Raw genomic sequence first — 13,464 nt, forward strand, 5'->3', positions numbered from 1 at the left:
AGGGAATGAAAATGTACCCAGGAAGTATATGCACTATTCATGAAACACTAAAACACCCAAAATATTGCGATAAACTAATATGTAAAACACAAGCATGTTGTGTATAATATTATTGTCATTTGGATGGTGCTGCAAGCAAGATGTAATAGTGGTGACAGAACTTGTTAGCACTTGAGTTGTTTTGTGTGTACTTGCACTTTGGTTCTGCAGTTTGGTTTCCAGGATACATCTACTGTATCTACTCTTAACAGTCAACTGTCTGCTACATTATGCAAATGCATATATATAAAAACTGTAATATCATACAAAAATCATGTACAAGTGTAAGTCAACTATAAACTCATGTACACAAATGTGTAAGTGCACATCCTTTTACAAGAGGTATAAGACCATGTTCACACATCCTGAGATGTTAAAAGGCAAAAAAAAACTGTATGCAAGAGAATATTTGAAGGCCTCAACAAAATTCAGGCTTATCAGAAGCACAGTGAGAACATATCCATGCTATGCTAAACACCTGTTACTTGCACAGTGAAGTTACCATTATTTTTACTGTTTGTTTTTGAGTATTATATTTACTCCATCACTATATTTTTCTAACCGATTGGAAAGACTATTGATTGGTACACACTTGCCTGCTGTGTTTTAGAACAGCATTTGGTATTTTGGAACATTCTATATGGGGTTTGGGGATTTGAGTGAGCCAAAATAAAATCACCAACCTTTTAGCTATCAAGAGCAGTGTGATTCAAACCATAACCCTGAGCAGCAGATGGCTACTAGGACTTTTAAGTATGCTGTGTGGGTGTTCAGCAAAAATTGGTTCCTTTTGTATTTTTTAATTTGAAGGCTACAGAAATAATTTGTTTCAGTGTAGCAGTTAGAGTGCAGGTCTGCAGGACTTTGTCCTCAGCTAACTATTCCTACATTCCTCTTATAAATGCACAATTCATCAAACCAATGTAATTTCTGCATTAATTATTGTTTGTTTTGTCATGTGCATACACATTTGAAGCACTGTGTCAATAGCATCGAGAGTGCTGCACTAAATAGAATACCTGGGCAATAGGATGTAACCATAACTTAAAGAGACAGAGTCCATCCCCTAAATAGTCATATATTCATACATCTGTATATATTTTACATAAACATGTAAACCATAAATGGTTTGGTTAAGGTTTATGCAGTATTTCACTTCTAAATGATGTCTATCTTGCTCCCAGTGTATGCTGTCATGTGCTGCCTTTCTACATGAATTTCATCTAATTAACTGTTCTTTACAATGTTGACGCCCTGTTTTGGGCCAATGAAAGAGTGAACATGGCATGGATTTTGTGGTGCAGTCTTACTGAAGTGCACTGAACTGAACTGAAATTTGTAGTCAGGAATGCCTTGTGACTGAACCTCAACTGTATTTTTGGTGCCATTATGTGTCTACTACATAGGAATGCATTTTATCAGAGAATTGTTCTGAAGAACACTAAGGAGGGGAAGGGAAGGTGCACACTTCCTGCTTTCTGGATCTTATCACACTAATGTCCAACTGTGCAGTGTTTGAGTCATGAATATACATTCAGACAAACAAACTTTGGATGGAGATGTGCACGGCTGGAGCTCACATCACAGGCTGTGACACACACAGTGCCGTGGAAGTACCATCAGTCTTTTTTCACGTGATCAAGATCTCTGTACCCTACCTCATCAGCCCCTATCAGGCATCTGACCACAACCCTGATTAAATACTAAAAGCAACCTTAAAATGTACTTGGCCATTTTACACGATCTGGGTTTTGCTTCAACACAATCGTAGTAGTTTCACAACAGCCTGTGATATGAGGCATCTCAGTCTCTCTCCAGCAGCCAGCTGCTCCACACCACACTTCCCACCATCAGTTTCAATGCACAACCAGGAGGGCTTACCATTTTAAGGGGCATTGGCAATTTATTCGCCACCGCTGATGTTTCACTCTCACTGGAAATTATGTCAAACTGTTCTGCAAAGACATACGTTGATGTGAATGGAATCGTAATATCACATTTTGTCAATGACAAGTGGTGCATCGAATGAGTGGAGAGGCATATTTCTCCACGCACACTCTCAGCTCTCGCCAGAGCATCCGCGCTCCATGGTAACCCAGAATCCACTGCTTTATGGGGAACAGAAGTGAGACAGTTCATTCCCCACTTGGGCCAACCCACTCAGTTCCTGGCATTTAAACAATCAATGGGGTATTCAGGGACAGACACCTTATTAACTACCATCACAATACTTTTTGCTCACAGCTAACAGGAGGAAACACTGGAGCTGAAAGGATAGTAAACATGATTACAAAAAGATCCAAATTTAGACAAAAGTAATGTCCTGCTATCATGTCCAAATGACCTGGTATGAAAGGGTCAGAATGTAAAATCACAGAACAGCATTGGAATCATATTATTCATTATTCACTTTCACTCCACTTTATTCTATCATCAAATGTGCATTCAAATGGGTTTGGACTGCTGCTGGCTTTTTCCTGTGTTTGTTGGTATTGGAAATGCCTTTGTTGCATATTTTATATGTTCTGTGTATACTGTGTTTTGTGTGCTTGTAACCACACAAGAAGTCCTCTACTTTGAAATTGTAATTTTTGACTGATTTATACCAGAGGTAAGTGAATGTTTGGGTGAGCTGATCTATATCATACAGTTTCAAGAGTGATTTAAATCCACTTTTCCCTTTTCTTTTAGGCCACTTAGAATGAATTTGGCCCTTCAGCTTGTCCAGTTAAGTGATTTAATTTCATAAAGCAGCATGAGAAGGGAGTTTATGAAACTGTTGATTGCAGTTGTCATCAAAGAGCTTGACAGCTGTTTGATTTAGGTCATTTTCCCAAAGACTTGATTGGGCTGTTATTGTGGATTGTGTCCTGTTAGAAGCAAAGCTAGCATTTTTCAACATGAATTACAGGGCCTGAGTTTGATGTGGCACTGTTGTGTTTCACTGTCTGGTGTCAAAAACCCATGGCTCAGTTTTCACAGGGTGCTTGCTGTGTGCTCGGGGCACAATGGCCCATCTAATGAAACATGAAAAAATAATACAGTATTTGCAATATTCTTCTGATGGTATAAAGTCAGTGTGAATGTGAGCATTTAAGTGGGCTGTGACAATGCCTTTCAATAATCTATTGTTCTGACACATTTTCTGCCAAGCTATTATCACCAAACCTCTGGGATTAAGAGCTTTCAGCGTCTTCACATGTATGCTGCTTTTGAGAGGGAAAATTACAGAAAAGAACACCTGTGTAATTGAGCAGCCAGCACTAGGTATCCTGAATAAAAGTGGAGCCACCATTATACTGCAATTACCCTTTGTCGTCTTTTGCCTCCATCAACTCAGTTCATCAGCAGTGTTCATGTCAAACAAGGCCTCCAGCATGGGGGACTGGCTCTTCTCACTCTCTCAGGACAAGAGCAAGAGCCTCAATCAGTAAGGTGTGGCTCATTACCCAATAGGCTGATAACCCACACAAACTAACACAAGTGCACACAATTAACAAAAGATTGCCACAATTAACAATGATTGACAACAATTAGCTCAAGGGAGAGGTGGTGAAGGCTCTCCTTCACAAGCTTACTTATGTATTATAATGTATTTGTATTTTTGCGAGCACAATCTGGCTATTTTTCCTCCATGATTTATGGTAACCTAATTAAAAAGGAGTCATAGGAATGTTTTGGGTTCTCTTTTCCTTCTAGTCCAGTACTCAGTCCCCCTGCATAACCTCAGACTTAAACCAATTCTCATGCTTTTTCTTTTAAATATTTTATTTAGAATTATTTTAGTTGTAGGAGAAAGGCATACTATACATGAAGTGTTTCAATACTAACAGATTACATCACATTATATTGTTCCAGTTATCATACAATTTTGACAAATTTGTCATTTTCAAGCAGACTTGATAAGGAATGTGTGTTTTAAAAAGTTACTTCCATTTACGATTTCCCAGCATTCATTAGTCAAAACCATCCTGAGTAACTGGTAATGGAGATGGTATCATTATCCTCTGTGTACTGTTTCTTTAAGCCTCTCTCAAAAGGAGGCAAGAGTTCACTCAGTATGATGCACAGATGAAGCAACCAATAATTCTGCATGTCCTTTCCAGTGTAAATTTGCATTTATGTTATATTCGTTAGCCATATTTTGAATACCACCACAGTGGAACTGCGTGTTTATAAATATCTCTCTTACCCTAACATTGAAGGAGCTGTGTTTTGTTTTGACCTGTCATGGTGCCTTAAAATAGAGTGGATCACTTCAGTATGCCCAGCATTCAGTTCAAAGTGGGTTCTTTTTTCATGACCTTAAACACCTCCTTTGAACCAGAAAAAAGGTCTGATCTGGTCCATTAGTAATGCCCAGCAATCTGTGTGAATGTGGCTTTTTATGTTATCAGAGGCCAGGAACATTGCATAATTACACAGTGCATCTACCTTAAATCTTTTTTCAAAAGAGGCAGTTTCTCTCTGTACTTGTGTAATTCCTTCTCTGGTTATGTTTTATAATATATTTTGAAAAGATGACACACAGTCGTAACAAAAAAAAAGATTTCTGCCAGAAAAAAATCCAGAAGTGTGGTATGACATGGTGACTTTTCCCCGCTCCAAACTAAATGCCTTATTTCTCTTCCATAATGAAAATTCTGATTCAAAACAAATATCAAAAAAACACAGAAAAAGTAACTCTAATCACAGTTGCAGCCTGAATCAAAAATCCCTGACACCCTACAACCCAAATTTAAAAAAAAAAAACAGAAAATTAAAGCTAAAGTCCGAGCAGTACATTTGATAGAACTATCTTACGCTATCTGCCAGAATTGTCAGCCGTTTCTTGAAAAAACTGTGTTGTACCAGTAATTTACAGCATACCTTCCCTTGTTCTTGAAAATGAATAGAGACTTAAATGAGTCTCACCACTTCAGCCACGCTTGCTCCAGACTCCTGCTGCTTTGAGTTAGAGGGGGTTGATTTTCATCAGGCACAGATGGTGTGCACTGATACCAGTGTTCTCCAGCGAGGGTGCCCACTTTGATAAGCCCATTTCACACTGGCACCATAACACAGCCCCACTCTTTACCCGTATAGATTAAGGTGGGTCTCAGACCAAATGCAGATGGAAAATGATTCAAGGGACCCTGCTTTGTTGATTAGCTAGATTATTTGTACCTTTGTTGCATAGATTAAGGAAGACAGAGGTCACAGAATAACAAACACCAAGGCTACTGCATTGTATAAAAGGGAAACAGGAATCAGAGGAAAAACTGCTCAAAGGGGTAATTCCAACAACCATATACACAAAGCAACTACTCACTGAGATCGAACAGACAGAACTGAGCTACTCAAGAACAACTAAAAAGAACAAGGACAATAAAAATGACTGCATCTGTAAAGGAGCGCATGCAGAGCATGTCATTTTACACTGTCCTTAACAATTAAACTTAGAAACAATAAAACTAAAAAGTATAAAACACCGGTCCACAACAATGAGGAACTGGACCTAACCTGTTTTCTTTAGCCTTTATTTGGCTTTTGATTTAAGATTACGTATTGTTTTTAAGAAATATATTGTCATACCATGTGCAGCTGTTGTGCTTTTTTGTTATTCTTTTTCATTAAACACCTTTTTTGTTTACTACCAATCCTCTGTATTAGGCACATTCTGTTGTGTAGCTATATTAACTGCTCACATGAATTGAGTCAGAAAACAAGAGAATTTCCTTATACTATGGTACCTATACAATGTTACCTATTTAAAGGTGTCATGTAGGATCAGTGTTTTTCTCTGAGTGTGGGATTGTCACAGTGACACTCTGCTAAGAGCCAGGGCCAACATCAAAGGCCAGAGGCATTCATCCTTGACTTCAAACGTTGCATTAGGGAATTGAATTAAAGGGACATTTGGCACACAAACATTTTAAACATCAAAACCTTCAAACATTGCCTGGGGACACTTGTCTCTTCAAGTTGTCTTCTCCTCAATTTTTCACCCTTTAAATCAAAGGTAAATGCAAGCACACAATCAGGAAACATATCCACGGTGGACACCATCTGGGATGCAGTGTAACACACATGCCAAGAGTCACATTTTATATCAATAAAGAACCCTACTTTCAATGAATGCCACTATACCTTGGCTGTCAAAACCTGTCAATACAGTAGCCATTAGCTACTGCATATCTCCCTGCATGAATGGCATTCGTCATGTTTGCTATTGTTGCCAGGGTGTACAATCAATGATGCATCTTGACCTTATGAGGATCAGCAAGGAAGCATGTAAATGGCAAGTACAGCATAAACAGTGCTCATCTGTTGTTTCTTTATATAGTTTTATTCCTATTGTTCAGTCCCCTGACTGAACATAAACATGTTATATACTGGAAGCTTCTGTTACCCTATAGAAGTTTCCAAATGATTCCTGTTTTCCTGGGTACAAAAGGAGCTAACACACAGAAGAGATTCATCAGTAGCATGCATTACCATCGTTAAGATCAGAAAGCTGTCAGGAGACTGCAAGTAAAGGGTCATGGACCTCCAGAAGTTGGAAGATGGCTGTAAAGGCTTTCACAAAAAGCTGAATGTAACTCTTAGCACTGTAGTGTCTGTTATTAAAAAATGTACGGCTACTGATACAGTGTCAGCCTTGCCGGGAAGAGGATGCATGTCCATATTGCCACCATGGGCTGTGAGACAATTGGTTTGGGAGGCCACCATAAAGTCAAATGCAGCAGTTTGTGGTCTCCTAATACTCCCAATTTCCCAAGTACAACTGGAAGCATGCCTCATCGTTAGAGGAAATGAGAATTGAGCTTTGTTGACATGCTTATCAGCTTTTTGTTTGGCATAAAAATCTGGAGCTTATATTGAGAAAGAATCAATGTCAGCTATGAAATTTCAAAAGGGGTGTATTGTTTTTTGGTGGTTGTTTTGTAGTTATGGGTCCTAGTAACCCTTTTAAGATAGAGGTTATGAACTACAAAAAGTGAACATAACATAAAGGTTCTCAAGAGATCATTTCAACCTCCAGACCTCAATCCAATCAAACATTTGTCATTTAATCTCAAGGAAGCATTTCACAAACACACCCAAAAGATCTGAAGGACATACGGCAGCTCTGCCATGGCCAAAAATTCTGCTCAGAGGCACTAGAACCTCATTAAATAGGACAAGCACCTCCGTCATATAATCCTTACCAGAAGCGGATTTACAAAATACTTATTACAGTGGTGTAATCCATTTTATTCAAGAGAACTACGTTATTTGTGAACAACATATCTTTCCTTTGTTCAATGCAATTAAGATGAAAGTAAAACATTTCATTTTTAACCTGAAAAAAAAAGGATCCAAATGAAGTTGTCTTTTTAGAACATGTTTTCCAGAGTTGCCGTTGTAGCACAGTTACTGATAAATTGAAGGGTAAATGCCAGTTGAAGTGAAATGTTTCATCCAACCCCCCCCATCCCCGCCCCACCTCTGGGGACAGCTGGAGGAGAGATTTTGTCAAGGCAAGCTGTACTCTGACATCTGCATGTGCTTGGGTCTGATAGGTACACTCATTGGCTGCTAAACAAGAGTGAGTGCCTGTTATGCCATGTGTTTTCTTGGAATTGTCCCTGAAAAAGGGGCGGGACTTGCTGCACACACTGGAGTTGAGGGTGATGAAAAGCTTGTGTGTGGCTGACACGCATGAGTGTTTAGTGGACATAAACAGTGTTAGCACACTGTTTATGTCCAAGTAAGCCCCACAATACCTGTCAGCTTCAGCACTGAGTGCTAGACTGCTGAAACTGTTGTGAAACTGATGAGCATACAGTGATTGTGGCTCTCAACTGTTTGCTACTTTGCAGCAGAGGTCAGTCCACATCTTGAAAGGACTCACGCCTTGAGGGACAGACTAGCTGTTCGAACAGGGGGGACCAGCTCCTGCTCTATTCTACCGAGGGCATTCATCAGCAAGGTATAGGGAGGCAGCTCTGGCTGTGGGTCCAGTCACTTGCATATAAATGGAGACAGATATAAGGTGTACAGTGACTTGAATATGGCTTTTATCATGATCTTGAGAGCTGCGCACCACGTTGCGCAACAGGTGTATCATCATGCGCAATCTGTTGGCAAAAAAATGAATGTTAATTTGGTGCTGTGCATCACGATATGCATGTGAAGCACGTGTATGAACCCCATCTTTTGGTTCATGACTTGTGACGTCCCCTTTCTTCATGAGACGGCTAATGGTTCCTTTTTTGTATGAGCAGTGCCTCCCCTTCTATAAATGCTCTATTCAGATCAATGCCGTAGAGGATGGATACAGGCCATTTAAGAGCACGATACCATGCAGTCTTTTTCATAAACCATCTTTAGGATGGGAAATTCAACAGTTCTTTTCAGAAACTTCAGCACAAAATTAAATGCACCAAGTACCACTTGAGCCAACAAAGACTTTAATGAATGCATGGCCTTCTGTGCAGAGGTTATGTTGATTAAAATGCCTTGGTGTCTATTTGTGTCTTCAGGCCGTGTGGTTGTTCATTTAAGTTTAATTTTCACAGAGCAAAAGAATCCTGTCAAGTTTGAAGCACTCTTATCCATGACACTTCCTACAAGTGTCTAACACACATACTGGTTCACAGGAACCTTCACACAACTCTGTGCCTTGCACTTTACATTCATCAAGTGGATGTCTTATTCTCTAAGAAAACAGTTCTTAAGAAAAGTCAATGCTGAATGGATTGTACTGCTATTTAATTGAAATTGTTGAAATGGTGTGCAAGCATGACAGGTAAAGAATTATATTTCTAGCACCCATAAAACCTTCAAAAAACAATGACAAAGTTATAAAAGCCCATAGTTGTTTGTGTCCATAGTTGTTAGAGTTCCTACACAAGCATGCAAAAATCAACCAAAAATTATATGGCTAAAATGGAAGTTTGAAAACCTCGGTGGTTTACATTATTAATCTTTAAGGATTTTGATGCCATGCAGGTCCCAAATTATTTCTTACCATCTGGATTACACCAACAACACTGCCTTTCTCTGACCACAAGGTGGCGATCACAGACATGTACAGTTCCCGTCTGTGAGCTCCCTACCTTTATCAAATGTAATTCAAATCAATTACACACTATTACATTTTGATTAAACCCTCAGAGTGATTCACTCTAGGGAAAACAACTTGTTAGATAAAGCTGTAAGAGCATTAAATGTCTAGGAGGGTGCTTCAGAAATATTAGGTTATGTGGTTATTGAATTTGAGGAGGGAGCAAGGTTTGTTCATTGAATCCTTCAAATGTATTTGTGTGCCCTGGTTTGTACACATTGACAGGCAATGGTAAAAGAGATGGCCCTCAATAAATATAATGGTGGATGACCGCTTTGCATGACTTGGAAATATTTGCAATATGGTTTCTGGTTTGCCAAATTGCCATGATGTGAGACTTGAACATTAATACACTACAGGCTGTCTTGCTTAATATACTTTATTGTGCTCTGTCAGCTAAGTCAGAACATAATACCGGGACCAAATCTGATTGTCAGTTTTAACATTTTGATACTAATTTCACTGTCAACAATATGGTGGAAACGTAGAAATCTCATCTGCTCCATGCACACTATGACAACATAATTACACACTGGCTTGCAGTACATCTAGTTCATAACATTTGATGAAATAGACTTTCCTCAGCCAGTATATGCTCACTCATGAAACAGGATGCAAACAGCATGCACATCAGTTGCTCAACAAATATGATGAAATGCAATATGCTCCTCCAAGTCTCTACCCCCTGAGGACTATGCCTTTTCATATACTGCCAGAAATTAGCACAAGTTCATCATAAATAGCCATAACAAGTTAGTTAAGTTTGCCAGCATTCCTTTTTGTACTGAAGAGCACACATATCAATGTGCATATTTAGAAGTATAATGCTGTGTGCTGTTCAAAGGGGTATGGTATGATAGGATTCATACTGTAGTGCAGGTACTGTAGAGCTGGTGGAGTGGAGGAATTCTGGAAGTTATTGAAAATTATGTAAATATCTGATAAATAATTAATATTATTTTTTTATAATTATATTTTTTAACAATGTTAACGTTTGAATGCATCCCTATGGACTTAGAGGAAGTCCTAATCTGCTTAAAAAGAAAAAAAAAAAACACAATACAAATGCATCTCCTGGACATGGCCCAACTCAGGGATCATTGGCCATACTACTGACAGCTGTCTTCACCTTGCAAATAATTTTGGCCTGTGCCTTCCTCATAGAAGAGCTCTTTTTTCATTTTAGCCCCAGTCTAGTTTTCTGTTGTTGTTTTTGTTACATTCTCTCTTCTTTTTGCCAAGAAAAAAGTGTCTGTTATTACAAATAGAATTACACTATTAAAACCAACAATTATGTGAATTAAAGCAATAGCTTCAGCAAGTCCCCGATAGTAAGCAATGCTATCTATTTCACTCTCCACTACTTCACTGGAGTCCTTAATCAGAACGCAGGCCTGGATGGCACTGCTCCTGTCTCCTGATAAAGTCAATCAGTGAGCAGTGCTGAGCAAGCAAAGCTCAGTTGCCAGCATTTGGCTGCACCTGGCTTCCAGGGACAACTGATTAGGAGAGGTCGCTGAGCAGCAGTGAAGTGAACTAAGCCGGGTCAATTCACCTCCCCAGACCTCTGGAGTAAAGAGGTCAGTAGATGTTAATGTTGAAGGCCCAGGAACACAGTCCCTGTGGGATTTCTTCCATCAACATCAGATTCCAGCACTGATAGAGGAACCAGATCAGGGGGAGTCCCTTGCACCAGACCTGGTGTAGCTCTATTGCCTGGTTTCCGATGATCCACCACAGCAGCCTTTCTAGTGGGACTCAGAAAAGTAGACTCTGTTTCAGGGGATGGACTCTCACCTGCTGCTCATCTTGAGTGGTTTTTGCAGTTTTAAAAAATACAATCACCCTTCAAACATGGTAGACATTGGTGTCAGATTGTATACCTATTTTAAGATGTTTCCAAGTAATGGAATGGATGTTTTATTTTATTCCAATCTGTTCCAACCTGTCAGAGATAACTAACGTGTTCACTGCACATAATGATACCAGATAAAATCACCAAATTAGGACAGCTGGTGTTCTTTATGAATTTATCTAAGACTTATTCTGAATGAGTTTAATGATCACTTAGAGTGCAATATATGGATTCTTCAGATCAAAATGGATTGCACTGTTAAATTCCCAGTGATGTGAATGGTCTTACTAAAGCTAAGTTTGAGCTTGGGGGAAATCAGTACATTGTGCATCTCTGTTAGAGAGACAGCCAAGCTCTCAGGTTGTGTATAATGGATTACTTTGAGGTACCTGACATGTCAATTGTAACACAGTATCATCCATTTTAAAGCTATATCACAGAAACCTTTTAACAAAGGTGTATATCCACAAATGGCAAATGAACCACATTTAATTCCATTTTTGTAGCACTGTTAAACAGCATTAGTGGATTAGGAACATAATAATCATAACAGCACTGTCAAAAAACCCTTTGAAATTAGACATATGCTGTCATTGAGTAGCCTTAATGGCCACTTCAAGCCATTTTGAGCTCTGCTATCCATGCATGTTACTGTGCAGTAGCACTAAGGTTGTAGTACAGTCTCACATAAAAAAAAGACTCAGAAAGATAAAATGTTGGGTGGGAGACAGCACTGACCAATTCTCAGCTCCTGTGGAAACTGTGTGATGTCCAGGATTGGGGGTGCACATCCTCCCTCCACCCATACACCTGAAAGAAGAGGTGCAGTCGATTCCAGCACTCCCCAATGGGTGGGCATGGCGACAGAAGCACAGGTGTTGGGTTTCCGACACTCATTGACCGTGTGACCCCTGGGGCACTTAGTAGCTTTGGGCCATGGCTCCACCCAGTTGTAAAATGGTTTAAAGGCAGAACGTCAGGATCATAAATGGCTATTTGGGAGCTGAAACCAGAGGCAAGCTGTTTTTGGGTAAACAGGTTATGAGCTACAAGTCTTCACCAGTCGCAGGCACTGTGGCCAGTCAGAATTTGCAACTGTGGAGGATAGGATCAGCTGTGTTTTCATCCATGTGGATGGCTAGCCCCAAATATGGTATGTTCCTCTTCCATCTGCTCATCTCTGCTCTCTAAAATTTTATCTGTGCCTTCACATCATATTTATCAATACTTGTCAAATTAAAGAAATATTTTAACCTAAAAACAATAATGTGACAACTGTCCAATGTCACACTGTAACTTGCAGACCTAGCTGAATTGGGTAACAGATAATTTTCATGTATCTTCTGCCTTAATGCTCCCAAAACAATGTATCTATATTTCTGTGAAACTGAATGATTGTATGCCTATGTTTTCCATGGTGTCAAGATCTAAGGGAGAGCCAAAGAAAGGAAGGTTTTACACTACAATTGTATTTTGTTCATTGAGGAGGACCCTGGGCAGAGCTGGCCAACATTTTGCTCTCTCAGACACAGCTGCCCAATACAGCAGAGTCACTTTGACATTGTACTTGAGCACACTTCAGTCAAGTTATGATAAGAAATAATACAGGTTGAGACATATCTTGTCAATCAAGAGAATGATGTGTTTGGATTGGATTTGAGCCCAAACCCCACCCTCGGCCTTGATGTGAAGTTGTGTGTCGAGTCCCCAGGGCAAGGCTGGGACTCTGCACTTTAAGTAAGCATCAGATTAAACTGAAAACCACCTATTATTTTGTCTGGTGTCATTATTTCCTTTTTTCTTTTCAATGGTCTGTTGGTTCTACCTCAGACTTGATACACTATTTGCAAGGGATTTGTAATGTCTGATTCGTGGAAGGAATATTGGATTTAACTTGGCCCTTAGTCCTCCATCTGCTAAATTGGTCTAATTCATTTCTCAGCACAATGTCAATGTCAAATTTCAACACCTTTCTCCAAGCCTAATGATTGATCACCAGTTCATAACTCCCTGAATAACTTTGGTTTCCATAAGCTATTGAGACAGTACTTGACATCTTCTCAGAGAAAACTGATTTCATCTGTCAAGTCAAGGAAAGCTGACCCTTTGACAAAGCACAACCTTGAGCAGGATTGGAATTTGTCTCTCCTCATTTGAATTGCATTCATGCTTTCTGAACTGGGAGCCTGAGCATTTATAATGTATTTCCAATAGCCTGAATTCAGTTCTCCTTCAGTGTAGCCAGGCTTTGGTCATGTTTCCAGCATATCTTGACAAAGGCCATGACCAGACTCCATCAGCTCAATTCCTCATGTGATAGTGAGGGCAGAGCAGAGGCCAAGCAGGATGTTTCCATTTAGACATGCAGTCACCCCATAAATAAGATGTACATCAAAGAAAATATTTGCCCTTTTGTTTTATTATACTACTTCGAGAAGCTTTTCAAAATTATTCCATAAATGCTTATTCACTTCTACAG

Source organism: Megalops cyprinoides, chromosome 8 (genome assembly GCF_013368585.1).
Source record: "Megalops cyprinoides isolate fMegCyp1 chromosome 8, fMegCyp1.pri, whole genome shotgun sequence".
Taxonomy (NCBI): Eukaryota; Metazoa; Chordata; class Actinopteri; order Elopiformes; family Megalopidae; genus Megalops; species Megalops cyprinoides.